The sequence below is a fragment of the Musca vetustissima genome, unplaced genomic scaffold (genome assembly GCF_032173495.1).
Source record: "Musca vetustissima isolate MV318-11 ecotype Yass unplaced genomic scaffold, APGP_CSIRO_Mvet_v1 utg704, whole genome shotgun sequence".
Taxonomy (NCBI): domain Eukaryota; kingdom Metazoa; phylum Arthropoda; class Insecta; order Diptera; family Muscidae; genus Musca; species Musca vetustissima.
Genome location: NW_026876336.1, coordinates 1,075,103 through 1,097,041, shown reverse-complemented (window position 1 = coordinate 1,097,041; position 21,939 = coordinate 1,075,103).

Genomic DNA, 21,939 nt, shown 5'->3' with positions numbered 1-21,939 from the left:
GAAATATTTTTGTGAAGCATCAGCAAATTTTCCAGTTGACTTGAAATCACAAAAAAAATACACCATAATAAAGGTGGGCTATCTGCATAGAAGCGGCTGGCTGGTAATGGCTTTGTGATACCCAGCAGACAGCCAACATTCAGTAAACAAAATAATATTTTTTTATTTGTTTCGTTATTTTTTTTTATTTATAAAAAAAATAATACACAAGCAGTAAGAGGGCGATTATTTAATATTATTAAGCACAAAAAAGTAATTCCAAACATCAGAGGTGGGTGTGTGGAGTGAAGTGTGGAGAGTTTTCAAATTTCCATAGAAAGTTGTTTGCTTTACTCAATAATTACAATATAAATTTTCATTTCTGCCTTAACGACTTTGTTTTCCAAAGCTTTTAAATGGACCATATAGTCGTTGGAGGGAAATGGCAAGGCTTTTAGCATGCTATCATCCAAAATGAGATCCTTTACCACAAGTTCATCCTGGGTGAAAAGAGAAGTGGGAAATTATGGTAATGCATTAAACAATAATTATGATAATAGTCAATTATGTTACTTTTACCTCATAGGGACAGGTGTGATTGAGATTGGTGTACTTAATCATTTCCTGGACCAAAATTTTCCAAAACATATAACGATTGGGATTTTTAATGAAACCACAAAATTCCATGGTATCATTGTATAGAAATGGACGAAAGTCATGGCTTTTGCGAAACAATTCGGCATTTATCTATGATATAACAAAAAAATATTGTGATAAAATGCCCATTGGAAAATTTTAACATTTTAAGCTTACCATCAGTCCATCATTAAGTGGCTGTTTTAAGTCCCCATGCACCTGCATTGCAATGCGATTCCTTCCCACCGCTTTTAGCTGGCAGAGTTTAAATTCAATCAGGCTTTTGTCATTATCCTTGCACTCCAATTTGGTAAATTTCACAATTTTACTTTCATTGTATGAAAAATGAAGGCACACAATTAATAAAATAATAAATAGTTTCAATTTCACTAGCATTGTGTTTTAGTTTGTTCGAAATTCTATTTACGAATGATTCCCGGTATTGATAATGTGGTGTTAGCTTTGCTGTTGTGGGCATGGCATTTAAAAATCGATTAATTATAATTATAATTCAATTTTTGTTGGGAATGAAAAAACAATCGAAAGAAGGTAGATATAATTTTGGTAGTTATTAAAGGGTTATTAAAATTGAATTATAAAATTTTTAAATAATGATCTATAAGAGAGAATGAGGAAAATAGTTAAAAAGAAATATCTCTAAGGGTGGAAATGCGACAGAATGAATGCAATTCAGTGGGAGAGAACTTGTTAGACAGATAGCCACAAAGATAGGTAGGTCCGTACTTCCAGGGTAGAATGATCCAAAGGTGAGGAAGTAGAATACGGATAGGATGCTTAGCTTAAAAGAATATATTTATATATGGAGATAATAATAATAAAAATCGTCTATAGGTCTGATTTGTATACATATAATGTATTTACACCCACCAAGGTCTTAGCAAAATATAGTATATTTTTAAGGATTCATTAACAAGGATCAGCAAGCCTTTTATATCTGAACGACATTTATAAGAGAAAAAATCAATTAATTTATTTCCATAAAAACTACAATCCTTGTAATTTTATTACAACTAAAAGTCAAATCTTAATCTTCTACCAAATATAGCTCTATCATTTCCTCCCACCTATTCCAACTCCCCGCAACTGCTTGTATACTTTTACTAACCTGCTTACACTTCATTTAAATTTCCTTTGATAAAAACATCTATCTATGCCGTTACAAAAATTGTTGTATTGACTCCTTTAGGGTAATTTTCGAATTTTATTTGTTTGTTCTACAAACAATTGTAAATGAGAAGTAGAACGAACGAACGTAGGAGCGAGCGAATGAAAGCTTAACAGACAAAAACAATAGCCTCTGCCAACAGAGGATTTACGATCAAAATCACATTCAATGTAAATTGGCAAAAACAAAATAACTACTAGGCGGGCGGTTAGAAGGACGGGCGGCATATCGATACCAAAAACCACAAACGCCTTGGCTCGACGAAGTACAGAAGGGCTAAGAGTAATGGAGACATGTTTGGAATGATGCCGACGATGAGGATGAGGATGACATTAGCATAAGTAGTTTTCATTAGCATTAATTCCATTGACTGAGAAAATTACAGGAAAACCTACTATGTCAGCAGCATTTGTTGTTTGCCAAGTATGTACACAGACATCTTAATGAAAACAACAACAACAATAACAACAAAAATAGCAATGAAAACAATTCTTCGTCTCAGACTTCTATCTCAATTTGGTTTACAAAGAAGAAAAGTGGTCAGACATAGCTTTGGTTCCATGGTCTGCTGATGCCAAAAACATAAACACCAGCACGTGTTTCCGGTTTATTGGTTGATTAAAAATGCCTTCGAGGTTATTTTTGTGGAAAGCTGGCAGACGGGAAATCAATGGAAATTCCGCAGGGGAGAGATGCTCTTCATTTATGATTAAGTGAAAATGTTTAAATGTAAATTAAGTCGGACAGTGATTTTATTAAAATGAAATATTTTGTGGGCATTTTTTTTTGACGGCAAAGGCTTTAATAAATAGGCTGAATTAGCTTAAAGAGATTTTAGTTTGATATTAAAATAAAATATTGCTTACTTTCAGGAGATCGTGTTTCTAAAAATTTGTATAAGGAATTATCTTTTGGGAAATTAAATATAAAAGTGATGACTAATATTATATTATAATTGAATATTAATAAATTATATTGCATACCTTAAGGCGCTAAGTTAGGAAAATGCATACTTTCAGGAGTTTGATTTTATATTCAAAATATAGCTAATTTTTCGCGATTTTCTATTCCACGATTTTATTTAAAGGAAAATATTTTGAGGGAATTTTATGGCTATAAAGGCTTTAAAAAGAAAGCAAATATTAGTTTTGCAGGTAACAATGGAACTACATTACTTAGAGATATTAAAATAGAATACTGCATACTTTCGGGAGATCGTGTTTCCAAAAATATGTATAAGGAAGTATCTTGTGGGAAATTAAATACATAAATTATTACTAATATTATAATTGAATGTTAATAAATTATATTGCATACCTTTAGGTGCCAAAATAGGAAAATGCATACTTTCATATTTTTGAATTTAAAATATGATAGAATTTTTTCGAGATTTTTAATTCTGGGATCCAATAGAAAAGAGTAGTTGAGCTATGGCCAGTTAATTTCGTATGAATGTTGATCTGATTGATCTGCTTCAGATAAATGATGCTTTTTTAAATATTTTTTCAGAGGAACTGCTATTGGTTTCTCGATTTTAAAACTGATAAATTATTTCAACGAGATTCCAATAATAAAAAATCATTCCATTGAAATATTTTGATACTTTCAATATAAAATATATGCTAAAGATATTTTTAAGTCTTTTTCTATTTTAGAAGGAAAATAATCCATTAACATTCAAACCACACATATTTTCCTTGTCATCCCGAACAACTGATGTGGGATTGAATTTTGAATTTTTTTTTTTAATATCTTCAAATTGTTTTTTCCAATAGCATTTTGCTAGTTTTAATTTCATTTTTCCTAAAAATGGCACATTACCATTTTCCTCCTATACTGGAAATTGCCACAAAACATTGATGAGGGTCAATTTGACATTTTAATAGTTGATATGTATGCAGAGAAGATATGTGTCCAAGCATTTAGATTGGACACCATGAGTCTTATTTTTATTATTTGGTGTGTGTGTATGTGCGGCATAAATTGCCAATAAATTTAAATGTCTTTCTTGCCCAAAATGATTGTGGTTTCATACGAAATAAACATAATTTTTTATTTCAATCTTATTCAACACACAATGAAATGTCCTGAGGATTGATTTTGAAAAAAAAAAAATAAAAAAATATATATGGCAATGTGGTGGCCCATAACACATGGGGATTAGTAAAAAAGCCAAAAACAGGACATTACTGTAATTTTGCTAAAAGCTTTTTGGGATTTTGTACTAAATGAAATTCTGGACATTTATGGGAAATAAAGATTAATTTTTAATAATCCCTTTTAAATAGATGAGTATATTTTTTCAGAAATTTTTTGGTATTAACCACAATTTCTAATACTCATCGTCCTCTTTTGAAAATCGTTTTTCCCAATTTGTGTGTGTGTATTTTTAATTCCTGGGGAAAAAACATTGAAACTCAATTAAAAATTGCATGTTAAAACACTTTTTAAAACCACTTAAGCATAAGGATTTTTATGTACCACAACAGCAACAACTACCCTCAAGTCCTGCAGCACACTTAGACATTGTGAAGGACATGACAGCAACAGCATTGAACAATTTTTTTTTATATTGAATGACCAGAGGTTATGGGCGGGTGGACGTTTTGTATCACAAATCATTTGATAGATTGAGATCCGTACTTCAAAATGCGAGAAGTCGTCTTGCCTCTTTAACTTGAAAGTATTTGAGGCAATCACTTAATACCCTAGAGGATCTCATACCCCCCGAAAAAATGTATTTCTATTGGAACATAGTTGGCTTAGGAGGAGAAGGCCTCTCTTCTCTTTCCTAACATATTTTTAATTTTCCAAAAATTCATTAATGTCCTAAAATGTTTGCCAATACCCCTGTGGTGTTATTGACATTTGGTTTTAATATGTCAAAGAATCGGGCCGAAAGGATGCTATGGTCATTCCTCACACTTATGGCAACAGATTAGATGAAAGTTTTACAATTTCAAAAAGCTTTAGGTTGGGGATTTTTTAGGAAATTGGATTAAAGACTAATTTATAAAGAAAACTGTTTGTCTATATAACTAAAAATATATATTAGAAATATTTTTTCAAAAATTGCATACATTCAGGATATGTGATATTTGAAATATTTATTTGCATACTTTCAGGTGTTCGTATTTTTTCAAGTAATAAATTTTAATTTAATTTATACAAATCAAAATACTAGGTCTAATTTTTTTCCACAGCAAATAATATATCTAGATTTTTTGGCTATAGGATAGGGGTAATCAGGCTAGGCATGTCACATATTTGTTTATATATAATTGCATACTTTTAGGCATTTTTCCCCTAATATAATATTTTTAGTAGTATTTTCATTTCAATCTAAAATGTTGTTCATAAAAAGCCTTTAAAAAAGCTCGATAACTCAGAGCTTAAAATTATTTATTTATTTCTTTTTTATAAGTTTTATTTTGCCATTATTTAATCTTGATGCCTACTTTTAGGCATATTTTCTTATTATAGTATTTTCGTGGTACTTATTATTTAAAGCTCATATATTATATACGTTCTATAGGTAACTTTCGGAAGTTACTTTTATTATTCCTACTTTAATTTTATTTCGGTTTTTGCAGATTTTTTAATCCAGTCATTTTCCAAGTAATTTTGGAAAATTCTCCATTAATAGGTTTTTAGCTTGTTTTTTAAAACGTTTATCTTCTCTATATTTGTTGTTGCCTTTTCTCGACAGTTAACAAATTTGTGCCATTGTTGTATGAATTTGGGTGAACTGGCATGAGAATTCAAATCATTTTTTAGAATGCAGTTCATCACTAATCCTCAAAAAAGAGGATTTCAATTGATATAACCAATAACAGTGGTGCGGAAAATTAACAACAGCAAAATAATAGATTTATTTCGATAGTGTTAAGACTTAGTTTCAATTAAAAAAATGAAAATAGTTTAATAAAAAAATATGGAAATAAAAAATTTAAAGTTTACATGTAAAATTTTAGTTTGAAAAGTGTTTTCTTTAACATGTTATAAAGAATAACTTCTGGAGAAAATATATGCTCACTTCAAAATATGGGAACTGATTAGGATCGTGGGAATGTCTGAAGCTATAGTCTTCCTTTATCCACGAAAAATTTTCGTTTTTATACAATTTCACACTGAGATTGAGCCTTTAATGCATGGAAGTTTATTTATATATATACACATATATTGACATAATGACCTTCTAATGATATATCTATAAAAACAACACTGGAGTCATGTATCCCCCTGTCACGATATTTAACTTTTTTTGGTTGCCCATTTTTTTATTTTCCAAAATGATTACAACTCCCATTCCATAAAAATACTCGCTCCACTGCAGCAAATATCTATCCCAGATGAACTTAAAAATTTAATAAACCTAACGAGTCTTTTGAGAGACAGAAACAGTGGAGATGTTACTGTTTGATAACAGTAGGCATCGACACATAAAAACTCAAAGTCAACAAAAGCACACACACTCAAATAAAAAAGAGATCAAAACCCAAATGAAACGACAAAAATTTTCAGGCATCCCTATATTTACCCTAGCGCGCCCCCACCCTCCTCTTGTCACCAACAATTTTCGGCATACAACTCTGGCAACAAATTCTGCTGATTTAACATTTCACTTTTCACGTGCTTTTTTCTCCCCATGGGCTATACAAAACAAAAAACTATAAAACTGCCTATGACGATTGATGTATGCAGTCAATCAAAGCCAAGCTAAATCATAAGAGAGAAACAATTCTAGAGTTTATCAAAAAACTGATGCAGTTTTTGTTGCTCCTCTAAAGTTTATAACGCCAAGTGCCAGTAGTGTGGATGTGACAAATTTTGAACCCTGCTAGTCAGATTTGCCAATAATTTTTTTTTATTCATTTTGTTTCTTGAAAAGTTTTGGAAAGTAAAATTTCGATTTTTGTTAACAAAAACAAATTCTACACTTCCATATAACTGACAGATGGCTAGGTTTTAGGCTTTTGTTTGTGGACGATGTGTTTATTTTGCTGGATGCCAGCTAGAGAATCAAATATCTTTACCTGTGTGTGTGGCCTATATTTCATAGGCCTATTGATTTATGGAGAAATCAACACTTTTTTTCGTTTGACATACCAAAATATGATTCTATTGAATTGTATGAAAACTCAAATATCAAAGTAATCTTTGCTCAAAGAAAGTGTGCTTTAAATTTATGAGAGTCCTAAAAGTATGCAATAGATTTTTGTGTAATAAAATTAAAAGGCAACTCTTTTCAATAAAATATACAAAAGTGAATTCAGATTCAACACATCAGTTATAATCTGAGATCCATGTCAAAATTCTGTAAATGCATTTTTATGAGTATTTTTAAAGCATACTTTTAGGTTTCAATATTGCAGTAAAGCTAAATTTTTTAAGAATATTTTTCTTTCTTGCAATATTTCAAACATTTCCCATTTGATATCTCCTTTAATGTTGAGCTCATAAGTTTCCCAGGGATTTTTTTTTTTCTAATTTTTGATAAATTTCTGTGTTATATATTGAACTTCATTCACTCGTTCACTCATTCATTCAATCATGTGGAAAATTAGAAACTGTCGCTGCAATGAAGCTCTTCAATATATTGGGGAATTTACACAACAGACGCCAAGGATTAAAGGTGTAAAGGGAACAAAAATGAAGATATTATGTGAAAAACTGCGTGCCAATCATTTGGAAAATAATGAAACGTATTTTTTTCTTTGCTCTTTAAGAGATTCTTCAATTGTTAACTTTAAATGGAAATAAAATTCATAGCCATTTGTTGTGTGTTGCCCCACCTCTCTCTTAAAGATCAATAGAATTTATTTCAATTGTCTTGTGTGTGTGGGTGAGTGTATGGAAATATCATCTAGCCCGCATTTTGTTTCTATGCTTTGCTTATTTTTGGGGCCATTGTAAATATTACGTATGCAAGTTTTATTTTGCATGCCGCAATTTTTTGTTTCTTCTTGTGAAATTTGAAAGCCAAAGGAGGATTTGTTTGCATGTGGGTGTGTTTGTTTTATTTTACATCCTGTGGTTTCACGTGGTTTTTTATTGTCACTGTCGCTGCTGCATTCTGTTTCAGGCAGTAAGCATCCACCACCAACACTAGAATGCCTTAAATGTCATCTATGTATGTATGTGTGTGTATGGTTACTTTTTTGCATGTCTGAATCTATGGCATTTTTATTTAGGCAATATGATAAGCTGCCGTCCCTGTATCAGCAGCTAGCATTTTGGTCTGGTGTCTGTGTCGTTTTTCTTAACATCCTATATTTGTTTCGGTTTTGTTTTCTTTTTTTCGCTTGTTACGAAAAGTGTCGGAAAATGTGGTGGTTTTCTGCATATTGTTTTGGAATTGCTGCGTATCTTCTTCTGTCTTTTTCCTTAGATTCTATTTTTGTGTTTATTCTAATTTGCATTTATTGCTTGGTTGAATATTTGACTGGGGTTTCTTTGATTTGTATCAGGAAACGAAACACATATTGATTTTTTTGTTGGCTCTCGTTGTCTTTAGATTACAGACACTTAAATTTGGCAATATAAATAAAACTTGAAAATATTGTAAAACTTAAACCAAAAAGCTTATCAGTTGTAATTTTATGGAAATTGGCAAAATGGTTATTTATCACGGATCATATGTTGGCCTAAAAGTATGCTTTAATTTATTTTAATGTGTGTTAAGCCTCACACTGAACGGTGTTAATATATTGATATAAGACCATCTTATTATGAACTCCAGAACTCAAAAACCTCTTGCAGACTCGTAAACACCGAGTCCGTATCCCTGGTTTCAATGAAATTTTTTGTCCATACGTTTGTCTATACTTCCATTTATTCACCTTGCTGTAGCGCACTTAAATGGAGTTACTGATTTGCTCTAAAGTTTAAATATATGCATTTCTTCCAAATCAATCGATCAATATAGCGCCTAAGTATATGCTTTCTGATATTTATTTCTAGTAGTAGTAGAATACACTTCAAAGTAAAGCAATTTTATGGTTTGATGTCTCCTCGCCCTCTTCTCTATCTTATTTTATAGCTATGAAAACAAATTTCTCGTTTTGTGGTATTTTTACGTTGCCTAAATTGCTATTCAAGCCAACCGAAAAAAATCCGTTTCCAATGAAATGCCGGCCACAAACAATGGCAAACGCAGGACTGACTGACACACACAATTTCACTTTAGCATGTAGCACACTCCCTATAACATTTCTATAAATTAAGCCACAAATTGCAATTTAATTTTAACTTGACACATTGAATTGTTGTTGTTCTTGGTGATGGTGGTTGTGGAGCTCCTGGCAAAGGCATACTTGTGTGTCTATCTGACTGAAAGTTAAATGGCAATATCATTGTACGAAAAATTCCAAACCCTATAACTATGCCCTCAAAATTCTTTTGTCGGCTACAAGCCAAGACAAGATCCATCCACCCAAATTGCCCAAGTTCGTTCTAAGGTATTTCGCCTTATTAAATCTAAGGAAATGTTTTAAAGTGAAAACCAGCCACCAAAGTCTGTTTCAATTTGTTGTTATTCGCGCTGCTGCCTACATTCTTCCATGGGGTGCTTCATGGCGCAGGGAATACACGTTGCAAAGATAGATGAGAAAAAATGTTTGCAATTTTAAGCTTTAACACGGTAGGTGAGAAAATTTATAGCTTGTTTTTCACACCACCATCGCCGTTTGCCACTTTGGCCAATATGGGAGATGATGGTTTAGAGAATGTAATTAAATTTGTTCCCTGGTGTATGCGAGGAAATATATTTGTTTTCTGGATTCTGTTTTAACTTTCTTAAATGCTTAAAAGTTTGTTTCAAATCTAATTGAATAGTTTTAAAGTTTAGTAATTGAATTGAAGTTTATAATTTTATATTAGACATAGCTAAAAGGACCCTAGACGTTTCTGCATTTGAAATTTTGAAATCGTGTAGTTATACGAAAATATGTAAACATTTAAAATCCTCTTTTATGACGAATATTAATGCAGATTGACAGTAGTGGATTTATGGCAGAAAGATCAAAATCGTATCAAATTACATTATTGTTTAGATAATTACCGCTAGATGACGCAGCTCGTGTTTGTAGCATAGACACGAATCATCACACATTTCGAGTTTCTCTCCTATGGATCACAGGGTGGTAATAAACAGAAACCACAATGTAATTTGATACGATTTTTATAGGTCTCTCGTAAATCCCCTACTTTGATCGTTAATATTACACATCATAGTACAGACAATTACCTCTAGATGTTTGTAGCATAGACACGAATCATCAAAAATGTCTAGTTTATTTGTCGTGGATGATGGTGATGGTTAAAGAGTTTCAATACAAAATCGCCGAAGATCTTCAATATTTGTTAACCTCATAGAAAAATATCAGTATCTTTAAGGTGATTGATAAACATTATGCATTTTACTTTTTTATCATTAAACAATATTCCAAAGGTGTATCTCTATTCTTATTTTTATCTCTATGACTACTCATACTCCCCCTATACCCTTCAATAACATTTTTATAGTTGTTTTTATAAACTATTCGGAAACACCTTATTTTCCTGTCAACTACATTATTGTTGTCATTGGCAAAAAATTCGTAAAATTGCAACTTCTTAATAAATGTTCAGTTCACTTTTGCAACAAAAAACAAAACCCATTATTCCGCCTCTGCAAACAACAAAAACTGTTTTTCTAGCAAACCAAAAAAACTCGATCATTTCCCTTCTTCTTAGTCTAATGAATGACAAATTCTTCCAATTAACGCTGTAAATGTTTCAACATCTCTAAGTACTCCGAACACCATTAACAATCCCCTTCCAATCTCCAGTTTTTATTTGGGCAATGGCAAAGCCAAACCAACAATGACAACGAAATGTAAGCATGTTTTGATAGTTTTCTTCCACTCATTACAGTTGCTGCTGTTGTTGTTTTTGTTGCCACGACAACTAAACTACTTTTCGTAGCGGCCATTGCCGTGACAGGAGCAGCAACAACAGTAATAGCATGAAAATCTTCAACCAAAAGACATGATACCATTAAAATATCCACTCCAGTGGCCAGTAACGGTAAGTTGCAACAGCTTTCCACATTTTAAGCATCACCATCGGCATCATCTTCATTATCGTCATCAGCATCGTTAGCTTACTAAGTCTCCCTCTCTCTCTCTCCCGCTCTGTGTGTGCTATTAATGTCGCCTACTGCAATACACTTCCCCTCACACTACCCTGTTCCTTCCATCACCATTATCGTCATCATTGCCCTGAAACGTTTTGCTCTTATACAATTACCAGGACTTGTCATTTAACATTAGTTCATGTAACAGGACATACAATTCTCTAAAAACGCACGCATCCTTACATTAGAAGTGTACACGAAGAAGAAGAAACAGAGGAAGACGACTACGTCACACAGGAAGAACAAGGACTTGTAGAACAAATCCCACTTAAGAAAACTTTCGAGACAACAAACTGCCATGTCGAAATTGCTTACATAGATATTATTGGCAAAAGCATCCTTGGAGGTAGATGGATGCAGGCAGGCAGGCCGGGAGAGCGACAGGCAAACGTAACACTTTTAGAAATAGAAAAATTACGGTAAGTGTCTTAGTGTGTGTAAGTTGTATTGCCATACATCACTAATACGATTATGTTGTTGTACATTTAATAATGGTAGAAGGCACAACGTAAATTGAAGGGAAATTGCACGCACACACACACACATACACAGAGAGAAAAGCCTGTCATGAAGGCAAGCCAACAAACAAACACATACACACCTAGTACACGCACATGGCCAGGTAGTAGTGGGAGCTGGCAAAAACGCATGTTCTATGTAATACTGTCATTTTCGAATGTAGACAGGATTTAAGTTATAGCTAATTGCTAAGAGGGCGCTGGTATTGACTGGTAAAAGGTAAAACCAGCTTAAAATCTCTAGTCACTGTGTGTTAGACGGCGATGATGATGAACGACAACGAGAAACGTAAATCAAACATTAATTGTCAATTTGTTAGGATTTGGTGGGTGTACATATATATGTATGTGTATGTGAGTTATTTTTGTAATAATAGTACCAATGTCATGTGAAAAGGAGATCTATTAAAATTAATCACATGATCTGTTTTTTCTCAGACATAATTATTTTATTTATTAAGGCTTAAGGTAATTACCAATTAAATGATTTATAAGGTATTTATTAATGATGAGCTTTTGAAAGCTTTTGTATAGAGATTAATATGTAAACATACTTTGGTCTTGATTTTATAATAATTTGTCATTAGACTTCTGAGGATGGACCTAATGATTTTTCATATAGAGGACTTTCAAGGTCTGAGAATTACTCACGACGTTAGAGTTTCTTCTAGATAAATATGTGTGCATTTAAAAAAAATAAATAATTTTTCATATCCCTCAGGGTCTGAGGATTTTTTTCTACATGTTATCCGAGGATTTTTATATGAATAGTATCCTCAAAAAATATCGGCAGACATTTGTTTGTTTTGAGCTTAAGGTTTTCTTCTACAAGTTCCTTGACTTGAGAATTTCGCTTTTATATTTTTATAGTTTTCTTACAACTCCAGGATTTTTTATATAAATTGTTTCCCCAAACCTTGAGGCTTCCATTTCTTGTTTATATAAAAATTTCCTGAAAATAATGTTCTATAAAAAATTATAAATGATATTTGTAATAAAAAAATGGCTTCAGACCCTGCATGTATTTTACTATAAAAATGACTTTATGAGCCTAATTTTTTTTCATATAAACAATTATCTTCAGGTCTTGTGGAGCCTTTTCTATTGGTATAATTTGTCCACTAGGGTTAGGGATATCTTCTACATTTTTTTAAATGGCTCAGATGCGTATGATTTTCTGTAATAAAGATATTGTCCTCAGTGCAGTTCTGGAGCTTTTTGTGTGGATACAATTTGTCGACTAGTGTTTAGAATATTTTATAAATTTTTTTCTATAAAAAATGTCGTAAGGTTCTGAGTTAGAAAAAAATTATGTTCTGAAATCGAATAATTGTTAATATAAAGAAAACTATGTTCTCAGGTCCGGATGATATTCTATAATAAAGAAATTGTCTTCAGTGCATGATCAATTTTTTCTCTGGGAAAATTTTACAATAGGGCCTAAGGAGAGTAATTCTTCTACAAACTATTTTTCTTAGGGAATATTTTTTTTTTTTAATTTTCTATAGATTAAAACATGATCTCTTAAGAAAATATCACAAGATCCTCACGAAAAGCGACATGTTTCTAATTTTTGTCCTCTTAAATTACAATTGATAATAAATTTTAAATATTATTTGCAATTCAAGTTTCTTTGGGAAATATATGTTGTTATAGTTGCCACATTTTTTGCTTGCAAATGTTCATAACCATGTTTCTCGGGCATTCTTGCAATGACTATCATCATGTTTTCATGTGACCGACATGCTCGGAATGCAACAGCAACAACAACAACACCCAGAATAACGACAACAGCAACAACAATACCACGAGGAGTATAGCAACAACATTTTGCTCTGTGTCGTCTGCCAACAATTGTCGTCGTATAAATCTAATTTTTGTATCCATTTCCAATTCAGTGAATATTTTGCCTGGATTTGATGTTGTGTATCATGGATCCGTTTTCTGGTGCACACTAACACACACACCCGACTATACTACGGAACAGCAATGCTCGTTTGTTGGTTGGTTTCTGTGTTTTCTCTTCTTTGCTTATATTCAGTGGTCTATTAATATCATAAACTAAGGATTGAAAAATAAAATGTCATTGACTGCAGGATAAATGGGGAGTGAGGAAAAACAAATGACAAATATTGACTTTAATTTCTTAATACCAATGCCAAAAAAACCCTCTATTTCGAAATTTCGGACGTTAAGTGTTTGTCATTAATTTTTGTTGTTCACTTAATTACCAATAAAGTTGTTTTGGTAATTTGAGTTTAAGATCTGCAATAGCCCATTAAATTCAGAGGATTTTAAAATTTTCAACGACAAAATAAATATTTATTTTATTTTCTTTCTTTCTAATCCGCTTTCATCCTTGGCATTTAATTTCGCGCCAAGTTACACTTGAATATTCTGTTCACAACAATAACCTTTAACTAAAACAACAAAGGACGATACTTGAACAAAGTCATTGAAAAACAGCGAAAAAAATAGTAATTTCCAGCCTATATTCAAGGGGACTTTTCATTGTTTTAATAAACTAAAGTATACTTTTAGGCTCTACTTGATCTTGCCAAAGTCATTCAATTGAACTCTTGTGGAAACAAATGAACAACAAAAGAGTCGCATCCATATTTTTTGTGGTTATGGTCGCTCGCTCGTTCGCTCTTAACTGACTTTTGTTACTATCCATTGTATTTTTTTTAGCTGCACAACCGGAAGTATTTCCCATATAATCATCGTTGAGCAAAAACAAAAGAATTGTCAAAGTATTTAACACACAGAAACACACAAACAGCCAAATAACTCTCCTAAAATTCCCAGAGTTTAGTAGACAATAGCCGAAAGCCAAAGAAATTATTCTGCAGTGAAGTTGGTTTTTTGTTGTTGTTTTTTTCTTCTCGATTAAACAAAAGCTCCAATGCAGGAAATACACCGTTTCATGGTTTGCCGATTTGTGGTGGCAAACGGACTAGTCCTCATACGCACCACCTACCTTCCTGTAATAGAAGACATGGAGCGGACAGACCATTTACTTGTGCCACATACACACAGCGTTTAGACACACCGTGTCATGCATTCATTGTTGCAAATATGAAACATTTCATGTATGTAAAATATTTCTCCCAAAAGGATAAGTCGCGCGTGAAATTACAAAACGTTAAAGTTTCCTTTTGTTGCCTTTTGCATTGTATTACCATTGTTGTTGCTGCTGTTTTTTGTTATTGTGACAGTGACTTCATCAAGGTGCTTTTGTCAGTTGGACAGTGGGAGCAAAGGTCTAGGTACGGGAGTTCAGAAAAAGAAATATTTCTATTGGGGAAAATACCCCCAGCATCTTAGGATAATTTCAGGAAGTACTTTAGTATGTGGGGTCAAAATGGTTTCTATAGAAACAAACCTCAAAAGCTGAGATCGAAAAGCAACTTTAAAATTGGAGCTCATTTTTTATGAAAAATATGCATCATTTTCCTTGGAACAATTTCCTTGAGCTTAAATTTTTTTATTGAGGTACATTTCACCCCAGGACCTAAGAAAAATTATGTTTCTATAAAATAACGTCCTCAGAACCTTACAATAATATTTTCTATTAAAAAAATCCCCATTTCCTTATGGCAAATTTGTTTCTATAAAAAAATTCCCAAGGCCTGTAGACAACATTTGTTCTATGTCCGTCAGGATAAATTTATAATTTATATAGCAAAGACACGAACCACCTCATATATCCCCAGTCCACAAAGTGTTGAGAGAATTATTTTTGACTATAAGATCCACATGTTCTTAAAGTACTCCCTTAAACCTTTTGTTATTTTGAAGACTTAGAATACATTTTTCCCATCTCTCATCATCCCCATCGTCTTGTATGTACTGTAAACATGGTCTTCTTCTTCGTTATACCATGTATAATTCTTTTTTGTCACGGTCGCTATTGTCAAACATCAGATGGCATATAAAAGGTGAACATGGGACACAATACCAATACAAAGTGCTACATGGACTATGTGGATGAATGGATGGAGTATTATAAAATTGTCGTTGATTGAGTTGAAGTTTTGGAGATTTTTTCTTTACTACGCTGGGTTTGATGGCAAATTCAAGGTGCATTTGTGGGTTATGGCGATGCTGATGATGATGATGGCTAGTGGTGGTGGTTAAACAAAAGTTTTACAAACAAGGGATTTCAGTTCCCCCATGTTTTTTTTTTTTTTTAGGCCTTTACCTTAACATGGTTATTCTTGGTAACATCTTTTTTTTTTTTTTTGTTCAAGGCAAAATAGAATATTTCACGTTAATAAAGGGCAATATTAAACCAAATATGACTAGAAACTTTTGTGTTTAAATAACTTTAGAGGTTTACAGGAGGATCATCATATCAAATGTGAACTAAAAAGTTCAATGTTCAAATTGAGAATAAAACATCAAAGGAATGTTTTTCGAGAATAGTTGTCATGTTACACAAGCTCCTTACTCCTTGTAACCATACACCACCCACCCACCACAATAAAATGTAGATTTGTCTCTTGTTCCTCGGGAAGAAAACTTTTTGAAATCCGTGAAAAATTGTCACCGTGTTGTTGAGTACCCAAGGGAAGCGAAATGCTAAATACCAGACATTGTTCGTTGTCATGAATAGTAAATACACAGAACAAAATTCAAATAGCTAACATGTAAATGACTATTGTTGGGCTGTACAGAGCCAAGAATTTTCATATTCAACAGAATATACTCCCCCTTCCCCTTCACCTGACTTAACAAAGTGTCAAGTATATAAACTTTGGTGAATACAAATCACCTGTGTAGAGAAAGTTGTTGGCGGGTTTCGATATTTCATCATAAGGTTTGGAACTTTTTAATATTTCCGCTACTAGTAAAATAATTTAAATCATTTATTATGGAAAAAAGTAACATTTTTTTATTTGGTTCAATCTTTTCTATATATATATATATATATATATAATTTTTAAAAATCTACACCAGTATTATGTCTTTCTCAATATTTTCTATATATATATATATATATATATAATTTTTAAAAATCTACACCAGTATTATGTCTTTCTCAATATTTTCTATATATATATATATATATATATATAATTTTAAAAAATCTACACCAATAATATTTCTTTATAAATAGTCGTTAATAATCCACGCCAGTTTTTGGTCCTTGAAAAACGTTATTTTTTTTAATAAAACCCACGCATGTTTTTTATCTTTACAAAATAGTCTTTAATAATCCACGCCAGTTTTTGGTCCTTGAGAAAATAGTCGTTAATTATCCACCCCTGTTTTTAGTCCTTTAGAAAATAGTCTTTAATAATCCACAACTGTTTTTGGTCCTTGTTTTTAGTCCTTTAGAAAATAGTCTTTAATAGCCCTTAAAAAACCACGCCTGATTTTTGATCTTGAGAAAGTAGTCGTTAAAAATCCACGCCTGCCATTTGAAAAAATATTATAAAAATTCCTACTTGAAATGATTCTTTAAAATTGGTCACATTCTTTCGCATAAAAAATCTATTAATAAAAAAATTAATTCTTTGAAATTTTTTAAAGAAATAATTTACGCTTAATCAAAATAATATTCTTAGTCCTTCGGAATGTATCCTTATGTTCATATATTAAATAAAAACAACCCTCAGAGATAAAAATTCAATACATTTTATTTATAACATGGGACAAACATTTTGCAAACGAACCGACCACAAAACATCAAATTTAATTTCCTTAGTCCTTCTGAAATGACTTGCATCACATTCCTTTTCTCGAGGCAATTAAAAGAAAATGGCAAATAAAAGAAACCAATAAAAAATCGTTTTCAAAATAAATTTTATAGCGATTACAAAATAACAACAGCAGTAGCAGCATACATTTAGGCTGTATAAAAATATAATAAAAATTTGCATACTTTTAGGCAGTCATCATTATCTTTGCTAAATTTTGCACATCTACCAAACAAACAATCTTGGCATGTTGTCGTTATGCATGCCAAGGCAAATAAACTCAAAATGACACACCGAAATTCCTGTAGGTTTCGTTATTTTGTCAAGTGTTTGCCAAAAATACAAAAAATGAGATGAAACATTTTTATCTACGTTAAGGACAAGAAGGAACAAATATATAACAAACGAAACGAAAAAACTACCCTGTAACGTAAAATGTGGCAAAGGACAACAATTTTTACATGCCAGACACGTCTCAGACAAATGACAATATTTTTTCTTCACTCAGAGATGCTAGTCTTCAAGAACGAAATAAAAGGAAAACTTGTATACCCAAAAACTGTTTTGCCATTTTTATCGTTTTCAGTTCATCGTGTTTTTTCTTCTTCTTCTTCGTTTTCTTCCTGTCTTTTCTACAACTAGTCAAGTTGTTTATTTGAGGAATATTGAAAGTGAATGGCGTAAAGAAAAATCCAATTTGTGTCTATTTTTACAATGTGGAAAACACCACTTTGTCCCATGTTTGTAGAGTTACTACTTTCTACTTCTGTTTTTTTTTCTCAAAATTAAATTTGATTTGAATATTTGCATAATAACAAAGACAAATTGTATACAAAGATCCTATGAAGTGGTCTGGGGATTTTCGAAAGCAAACTAACGAACTTAGGAAACTAGAAATGTGTACATTTAAATGTATAAAATAGCTTTCGTTTTCAATTGGTTTAGACAAAAAATTGTAAAGATATGTATAACTATAAAAAAAAATAAAAAAAAAAAAAAAAAAATAAATAAATACTGCATACTTTCAGGAGAAAATTTGCTTGGTTATTTATATAAACAATACGAGAAACATACTTTTAGGCTTTCTTCCTACACTTCTTCAAAAACACATATATTTCTATAAGATTAAGAGAGTACTGGTTCAGTTAATTTCCTGAATATATTGTATGAGTTTTTAAGTTTAAAAAATGCCTGCCTATTTTTAGGCATTTTATTAAATATTATTAAATATTCTCTATTATATACAAAATCATTGCATACTTTTGGCCTTTGTAAATAATTTACAAAATCCAGTTTAGGCTTAGGTGTTTGGTTGCTGCTGCAATTTTAAATATTATAAAAATCTAAATTTATAATGTAATTTACTTTTTTTAAATGCATTTTTAAATATGGTAGAGCCCTCCCAAGGGAGTATATAAAGCTTTTTTTATTTCAACTCATTTATAAACAATATTACAAAGCCTGTCTGATATAATATTCCCTTTTTTGGTTGGTGGCAGCATAAACTCAGTATACATACCGTCATACAAATGTACATATGTTGCATGAAATGTAAGTTATATTAAATGACTCCCTTAACACCATTAACAACACCCTGTGGTCCATTTTATGTGAATATATCTATGTGGCTTCTCGTTCTCGTTCAGTTTTGCCTTTGTTTTGTTTCCAGCCATACTTTGGGTTTCTCTACATTTACACTGCATTTATTTAACATTTGTGGCTTTTATGGTAAATTATCATTACAAAATAGAGAACAAAAGGCAAGAAAATAAAATAGACAAAAAAAAACTACACATGCACAGTCAGATGCAAAGAATCACAGGGAGCATAAATAAAAAAATAAGGCCAACACCAAATAACCAAAAAAAAAAAAAAAGGACACACAAACACCCAGCAAACACCAGCATCCTTCTTCTTTTTCTTCTACAGATATTAACTCCCCCACCACACACGCACACAAACAATAGAAAGGAAATATCTGATAATAACAAGCTTTGCTAAATGAAAGGAAACACCACAATTGAAACCTGTAAATTGGTGACCTCCTCCCGTCGTACCAGGCTTCAAACTCAAGGGTAGACATGATGTTACAATAACACGAATGAAACAAACAACAACTAAACGTCAAAGCATGTAATAGAAAATAAAAGCACGTATCATAATTTTCATAAAAAAAACATTGCATCAAGTATGTATGTAGGTATGTAAGTCTACAATTTCTGGAATGTCTACATGTATGACACGCATCTTAATATGGGCACGTGTTTTTTTTTTGTATTTTTTTATTACCCACCCCCACACGGCATACTAAAATCAAAAAATGAAAAAAATTGTCTATCCACCTCAAAAGGTGGTTGTAAATCCCTCAATCTAAATTTTGATGTGATTCGTTTTTTTTATGGGTAAAAATGTTGCCATTTTTTGCTGCTAAAATGTTTCCTCATTGAATTTTAAATCATATAACATGTTGCGAGATTGATTTTCAGAGTTGCCAGACATATATATTGAAACCCAAATTAAAATATATATTGCATATGTTGGGAAAGGCGTTCTAAAAACATAAGAAATATAAAATTTGGTTGCATATTTTTAGGAGAAAAATGGGAAGTATGTTTCTCATAAATAATTCTTAATACTTCTTGGAAGCCGGAACCATCCTATTTTCTCGAAACAGCCTGTTTGGATAGACAAATCGATATTCAGAGTTGCCACATATATAAGATAGATTATTCTCAATGCATATAGAACATTCGCATTATACACACTAAATAAAATTTAAATTCCTTAAATTTAGGGAAAAAACGTTTGCATACTTTTAGGAATATATATGTATTTATAATTGTTTCATTTTCGGGTTGTGGCCAAATTAAACTATTCTCAACAGAAAGAATACAGCTTAATTCAATTCGAATATCAATGATATATAGATCCTCATTTGTATCGCCTAGTCCAAACGGCGGAAAACCCATATTTCGACACCACTCGTAAACAAGCTCCATAAGGTTAAAATGTTAAAAAAACTCGCAGATGTATAATGATGTTCTTATTAGGATTTTAACCCTTAACTGTATGTATGTACTATGGAATTAACAACCACAATGTACACATTTAAAAATATCATTGCATACTGTTAGGCGACAGCTGTTTAATTTTTAAAGATGAAATATTGTCACCCAATTGTACTGGATTACACTTTTCTCACCTTAAAGAATACAATTGAAGATCAATGATATATAGATCCTTATTTTTTAATCGCTTAGTGCAAAAGGCGGAACCGAAATTTCGACACCACTCCTAAAAAGATCCATCAGGTTACAATGTAAAAAATCGCAGATATTTCTTTCTGGCCTCCTGGCAGCCCTTAGTAATTCATGATAATGTGAATAAAAATATCATTGCATACTGTTAGGTGCCAAACATAATAATAAAATCATTGCGTGAAAATACAATTATTTATGTCCCTATATTTTTATTTACACCACCACCACTTTAGTCATATTATTTCTGTTTTATTTCACTTCCTAAATAAAAAATGACAAATATCAAAAAATACACATTTTGTTGTTGTTGTTTTTTTTTTTTTTACTTTAAAAACGTATAGTCCATTTACGGTCGTTATGTCCTGCATTATTATGAAATTTTAATGCAAAAATCCTAATAAAGTTATGATTATGGCATCTTTAAAATGAACTTTTACCGCGATGTCGTCGTTGTCATTGTCGCTGTGTGTGCGAGTGTTTTTTTTTTTTTATTTTCCAACAGACCAGGTCATCATCATCATCATCATCATTCTGCGATTGTGTGTGTGTGAGTTAAGAGAAAGTATAAAATCTTCCCCTGTGGTTTGAAGTGAAAAGTTTGACGCTTTGGCTAATTTATAATTACAGTTCATAAATCTTTTATGGTACATTAGGCAAGATGATGGGGCAGGGACATTTTGCAGCAACATGGTCACGGTATGAAGTTTAAACAGCAATGGATAAAATAATACAAGTAAAATATAACAGGCTGTTTTAGGGGATGTTGGCAGAGAATTTTGTTTATTTGTTATTACAAATTTGTACTCCAGGCTTAGTGGTTCTTAGGGCATAAACGAAAAAAAAACTTTAAAATCAAAGTATTTGTTTTTCTAAAACACACTCTTACAACCTGTATCCCTGCAGATATTATCGGTTATACCTTTAAATTTGTCCTTTCACCTGAAAGTTCAAGCTTAAAGTTGTTTCGCTTATTAACACCTCCCTTGGCATTGCATAAAACACGTCCCATTGACATTGGCTGCCTTGGCCAGTATTTTTTTTCCTTGCCCATCCGCCCTCCTTGCTCCATTTGGTGGTTGATGATGTTTTTATGGCTTTTTATCGAATAAACAATGTTTATAGAACGGCCCAAACACACAAATTATCATCTATAAAAGTTAAGGAAGAAGGTATCATTCTCAGGGTTATACTCCATCTCTCTGTGCCTTTCCACACGGTTTCATTTTCATTTCAGCATAACTCTATGGCCATTCACACCTTTGCTGGCCACCATTCCACCTACCCCATCCGCCCATTAGAATATCAAAGGGAATTTTCAAGACAATAACTAAGAGATTTAACGAGATGTAAAGCCAATTATATTTTTTGGTTTCAAATAATTTTTTATTTGATTTACATAAACAAATTGTGGCTAGCGGATTGGGAGAAGGGATTCTGGTGAGAGTTAGGGAAAATAACTTTGCTGCCAGACATTTGG